We start from the raw sequence: 6459 nt of genomic DNA on the forward strand, positions 1-6459 counted from the left end.
AGAGTCAAGAAACACACGGATACAATGCAGAGTAGAGTATGATTCTAAGATTTACTGACCAAGTAACACTTGTAATTCATTGTCATGTTGTTTTCCCCACTGGTAGTCGTTTTGGAAAAGGGTCATGTGACAGGAGAGTGACAAACCAGCATGAACATGGGTGACATCATTTCCACAAACATTCACTTGGACTCAAGGATGGACTGATTAGATTTTAGTGGTCAAAGGTCAAAGGTCAAGGTCACAGTGACCTCACTTTTTGGAACTCTTCAAGGGAATCCCTTCAAGTTCTCAACTCAGGGGACTCAAGGATGAACTGATTACTCAAGACTTCACACAGTAATTATGGCAAAATGTCACACAAATGGTTCATATTGGTACGACTGAATAAACAGAGATGTAACCTGAACCTTGTCTGAGTGGAGGAGGGAGGCAACCATGAGGAGGTGATTCTAGTCATTTCTATTTCTATGTGAATAAAATGTAAATGTATAAGTGTAATGCATAATGCTCTGATAACATGAGTGTACTTTAAATCTCTGTGGTGTTACAGTATAAATCCGCCAAACATACATTCACTGAAGTGAAACTCATTGTTACTTGATCTGTGCTGCTGTTCAGTTGTTCATGTCAGGTGCTGCTGCTCTGGTATCAGCTGACTGTTGACATAGACTTTATCAGAGAAGTCAAACCAAGGATATGTTTCCCACCTCCAGTGTGTGAAGTACAGCTCAGTGTTAAACACGTTTCACCCTCAGCTACAGTTGTGCTGGAAACAGGAGTTAGAGACCGATCCACTGTGTGATTTATTCAGCCTGGTGTTTGAAGGTGAGCGACGTCCTGCAGCTTTCTTCTTCTCACGCTACTTTTGAAAAACGATCACGATCATAATAAGGATGTTATTCACTCAAAGGAAATCATTCATCTACGAGATATTTCTACATCTTTCTGAAGACACCTTTGAAAGACTTTCGCCAGAGCAGTATTGTGTACCATTATTGATAAGGTGATCAACTGATATACTGTCAACATCACCTGGTCTTTGTGGTTAATGTTCACGTTTAGATTAACTGATCTCATTACATCATCAGAGGAAAACCTCTCTTTCCTCCTAAAGACCAGTTGATTCACCAGCGTTGATACGTGTTGAGTGTTGAGATTTCAGCCACAGTTGAAAGCTCTTAAAAAGTCAGTTTATGTTATTTTGTCTCACGTACTGATCCCAGGTGAAGAATGAGCTTCCTTGCTGAAGTGAGTTAGTGTTGTCATGTATGTGTTGCCCACCCTGGCCTGGTGGGTGTCAGGGTGGAGTGTGTAAATCCTGCAGCTGTATATTATGACAAAGAGACCAAAAACTTTAGCTTGTGTTCCACTGGCGTGTAGTATTTATTCTTCCGTTTACATAAACAAATTACCCATAAACAGAGCAAAAGCAAAAATACATACAGCAGATATTAAGTTTAACAACTATTTGTTACCAGATTGACTGTGACTGAAACACTGTCAATTATATTTATCAGCACAACGTGTTGCTCAGGACAATATTGCAACATACAACAAAATAAAACATAAACATCAGTATCGCTGCATGTAAGTCAGCTAAGGCAGCAAAGCTCACTGATTAGCATCACAGTAGCTTTGTGTGTTGGGTCTGCTAGCGTAGCATTGTAGCATGTGTCATAACAGCTTCATTACAACATTACTACAAAATCTCTTAACATTGCACAATATACAACTCCACTGGGGCTCCACAACACTCTCATCCACCGTGATAGAGCATCAGGATTTTCTTTTGAGGAATATTAATACCCAACAAAGAGACCAAAAACTCTGGCTTGTGTTCAGCTTGTGTGCAGGATTTGTTCTGCAGCATGCTGGTCTCTACATGGGATTTTAGGTTCCGCACTATGCACCATCTATTGTCCTATTCAGGTATTGCACCAACACCAGGAAACAATGAAATCAGCATTCAATCAGTACTATGTACTAAACGATGATGCTTTATCCTATGTGGTGTGGATTTTGACTAAAGGCCTAAAGGAGGGAAGTTGGTCACTTCAGTTTGTGTTTATGTTCACCAACACCTTTGGTCCAGAGCCAGATCTCTCATTAACTAACAGTCGGCCGACAGAGGATGAGTCCTGCAGTGTCTGTGGTGACCCCTCCATTCATACACTCTGTAAATTTAAACTAAAAAAAAAAAAGATCAATATAAACATCTGGTTTCACATGGGAATCAAACACCCCCCTTCCCTGTCATATTCATCCATCCATCACAACCTCCTCCTGGACTTTGTCTCTCTTTATACTATGTCACTTTACTTTTCCCTTTGCTCATGTCATAATTACTACGACCATTAGATGTTGCCTAGCAACAAAACATAACTATGGGTCATAATATAATATGCTGCACAGACGACCTATGGGCTCGTTTATGCAGGACAGTATCATAAGTTTGATCGGGCAAACTGCCATCACATTGACTGAGCTCACTCTTTCAGTCCAGAGGATGAATGCTTTTCACTAGCACCACTCCAAGGACAAACTGTTATCACTGCACACAGGGTATAAACTAATCATGGTCCCAGGCAGATAAACCAATATGACCCAGTGATCATTACAAGCTTTCCTGCAGCACCATCCTCAGGAAAAACAGAACACTTTCAGCCCTGTGTAACTGAACTGGCAGTGTGTCCTTTAGTCATCATGGTGTACTGAGACGTGCAGCCTGCAGGGGCTGCTAGCAGCAGAGCCTCAGACTTCTGTACATGATCATGAGCAGGGATAAAACTAACCAACAGACTGTTCTTTAAAGACATCTTTGGGAGAATATCCTACTGTCTTGGTAAATAGCGTCACTCTCCAGTGCACAGTGTGTGTAGACTGAGCTCTGACTGATGCGCTTCATGTCTGATCTGAACTGTTGTGTTTGTGAGTCGATTCCACGAATGAAAATGTGGATAAAGTCAGTTTTAGTGTGTCTCTGCTCACACTGCTGTTTAAAGGCTCCAGTGTTTGTCTGCAGATAAACTTGCTGTCTGGCTTCAGTATTTACGTGCAGTTGTCTCTTTATGCTGCCCTTTCAGCACACCAAGACACTGTGCCACTGCACCCACACACCCACACACCCGCCCGCCCGCCTGCAGTATAGTACAGTAGAGGGGCGACAGAAGGAGATGTGAGGCGATAGCCCCCTTTTTTGCAGGGCAGAAAAAGACCCCAATTGTGTCTGAGCGCCCTCCTCTCCCTCGCCTCGCCTCGCCTTGCATGCCTCTGGAAGTGCAAAGAAAAGAGAGAAAGAGATTTAGAGAAAAGGAGAGGGAAGGAGGGAAGGCTGGTTCGCTGTGCAGCTGCTCCTGCGGAGGCCTTTGGATTACATCAGAGTGGCTGAGAAGAAAGGAATGAGAGGAGAGAGAGAGAGAGAGTGGAGAGGGGAGAGGGGGCACCCACAGGAGGGTGTGAGGCACACTCCACAAATCAGACCCCTTTTTTTTCCATGCTCTCTCTATCCTGCTCTCTCTCTGTATCTCTCTATCAAGGGTTGTAGTGGAGCGGTCCTCCACAGAGCTATCATTGTTATCAGACTGAAGAGGACACATGGCACAGACACACACAGGGAGGAAGTAACGAGTTACTTTCTCTGTTACTGTTCATAAAAAGCTTCTGGTGTTTTCTTCTACAACTCTTTTATTTCCATATTTTCATGTTCAGACTCTCCTAACTTTAGTTGTTTTTGCATCATATGGGAGACAAAAAAGTCTTTGGACAGCAGAACAAAGTATGCTAACAATTTATGAAACATCTGATTCCTGCAGTGATGGCAGCCTCCGCTCCTCTAGGAAGGCTTTCTATTAATTCTTTGTCTGGACCGTCACAGTGAGGCTGACTGACTGACTGACTGACTGAGTGATGAAGTTACTCCATTGGTCAGCCAGCTGAGTGTTGGAGTTTCCTTATTGCTCGTTGCTGTCATTATGGGGCGTTTACAGGCAGTGTGGCATATTTAGCGCATTTGTCAATAGAAACTTTTCAGACCTTTTAGTAACTTTTTTTTCAAACAAGACAAGGTCAAAATAAAACTTAGTTAGCAAAATTTAAAACAAAGAATTTACCTTCACACTGAAAAGTTTTTGCTTGAAAAATCTTTTCAATGTGCAGAAGACCCTGCAGTAGACCCAGAGCTCGCTAAAGGGATTACATATCCCATCTGGCCTGGGAACGCTTTGGGATCCTCCAGGAGGAGCTGGAAAGTGTTGCTGGAGAGAGGGATGTCTGGAATGCCGTGCTTAGCCTGCTGCAACTGTAACCTGACCCCAGATCAGTGGAAGAAAATGGATTGGTGGATGAAAAGTTTTGAAGCTTCAAAAAGGAAAAAGCAAAAAGAAACTAGTGCAAACTGGTGCATTTTATCAGCCAATTGTGTGTATGTGTGTTTTTTTTGACTTTATAAGTCACAATACCTGTGCAATCCCATCATGACCTTCATGAAGGTCACAACATCACAAATAAATGGAAGCTTCAAAACTTCTGCCTCTGTGCCAGCGACGGCCAGGGTCTGTCTGCCTTAATTTCATTCAGATGGCGACAGATAATGCTATCTGTGTCTGCCTGAATATGTTTGGAAGTTAAATTGTGGTTCATTTTTCACCATTCAAATGATCCATTGCTGCAATCTTCCATCAATTTTTGTTCAGGGAGGTTAGCGACAGTGTTACGGGCTGTAAACCTGTTGATGAGGTTGGACACAGTGGAAACAAGAACACTAAGATCTCTGGAGATGAACTTGTAGCCTGGAGATTGTCCATGCTTTGGCAATTCTTTGCTCCTCTTTCTTCTACTTCTCCATGCTCTGTGTGGTAACAGATTAAGTCAATGTTTCTCCACTCCTCCTCACTGTTTGCAATTGTGATTTCTGTATTGTCAGCACCTGCTACTTGCCACAGGTGAGTTGAAATCCAATTATCACTTAACATTAAGATGCCAATGGAGTTGTGTGTGGAGTGATATCAGATTTCAGCTTCTTCTGCTTTTTGGTTTTCTTACAATGCAAACAAAAAACATACAAGAGTTCCAATATTTTTGACTTTGCTTTACAGCATTAGCAGAACTTACAAATAGATGCTTTATCAACCAGTCATTTGTCATTTCACTCTTCTTCTGCACATTTTGGTTCACAGATGAAGGCAGTACGTCTGTCTCTAGTTCATGGTTGGATGGCAGAGGTCTTTTGAAGCTAACTGAGACCTTAATGGAACCTGTGATAAATATGCTGATTAATTTTTGTGCTAATAAACTGTAGTCTATGTTGTAGGTTGGACCATGTTCTCTGGGAGTCTTGTGGTGGTGCTGCTGGTCCTCCTCATGTGTCGGCGTGTCCTGTGGCATGGACTATGCGTCTTCATCGGCCAGAAATGGTTCAAGAGGCCTGCAAGGACTGCTGGGAATCCCAACAGACAGCTGGGAACCGAACAAGAATAACTCGTATGAACTCTGTGTTTCATCTGTGGTTTATAACTTTGTTCTGCTTTCTGCTTCTGTTAATATCTTCCTTAAAGTAATAAAATCAATAGCAGGCTAATTGAGCACATGATGTAATAAAACATTTGTGTTTTGAGCCTTTTTAGACTTCATGCAGTGATGAGAGTGTCAGAGTCATCTAGTGGTCTTGGTTTTTTTCTTGTTTCATGGTAAACAATTCAGCAGGTCACAAGTCATAGAGCCAAAAATACAAAAAAATACATCTATACACTTTCACAGCTCTGGGGATTTCAAATTTCCAGCCGACCAGAATTTGTAGGAGATTGTAGGAGGACACCAGGGAGTCAGCAGTCTCTGAGCCTCCATGATCCCTCATTTCCAACTAATCACATACTACTAGTGGTGAGTTGGGTCTACAACTTCTTGCAAAAGCCTTATGCCAGTGTTTTATTGTACTATAATGTGAAACACTTGTTCAAACTTCATGTTGTACCAAATTGATGACTGCTATTGATTAAACCTCCATTAGGTAGCAACATATCTATAAATATTACAATAGGTTTTTATAAGGGAAAAAACATGGATACATATACTGTATGTCACCAGATATTTGGATATTAGATAATTCAATGTTTCTAGACTTTAGATACATGATGTTTTATTCCATGGATATGGAGCACCAGGGATATCACAGGAAGAGGATACCTGAACCCCATTCTTACCCATTTACAACATTTTAAACAACACAGTTTTTTTTGGCTCTGTTGGTACTTGTCTTGTCTCATGATGGTAACTTACTGGAGGTCAAATATTACCCTCCACCGAAATACCCACTGGTCCTTTTGTTTCCGCTGAGGAACCAATTACATTGGTCTTTCTCAAAGTGAAATTTGATTGTTCACACCGTTGTATGAGAGGAAGAGGGTGTGAATCAACATAAAGACATATTGTTCTGAGTGAGTGCAGGGTGACATATTTATG

The sequence above is a fragment of the Seriola lalandi genome, unplaced genomic scaffold (genome assembly GCF_002814215.2).
Source record: "Seriola lalandi dorsalis isolate HSWRI2012SDOR001 ecotype SW California unplaced genomic scaffold, Sedor1 jcf7180002054784, whole genome shotgun sequence".
Classification (NCBI taxonomy): Eukaryota; Metazoa; Chordata; class Actinopteri; order Carangiformes; family Carangidae; genus Seriola; species Seriola lalandi.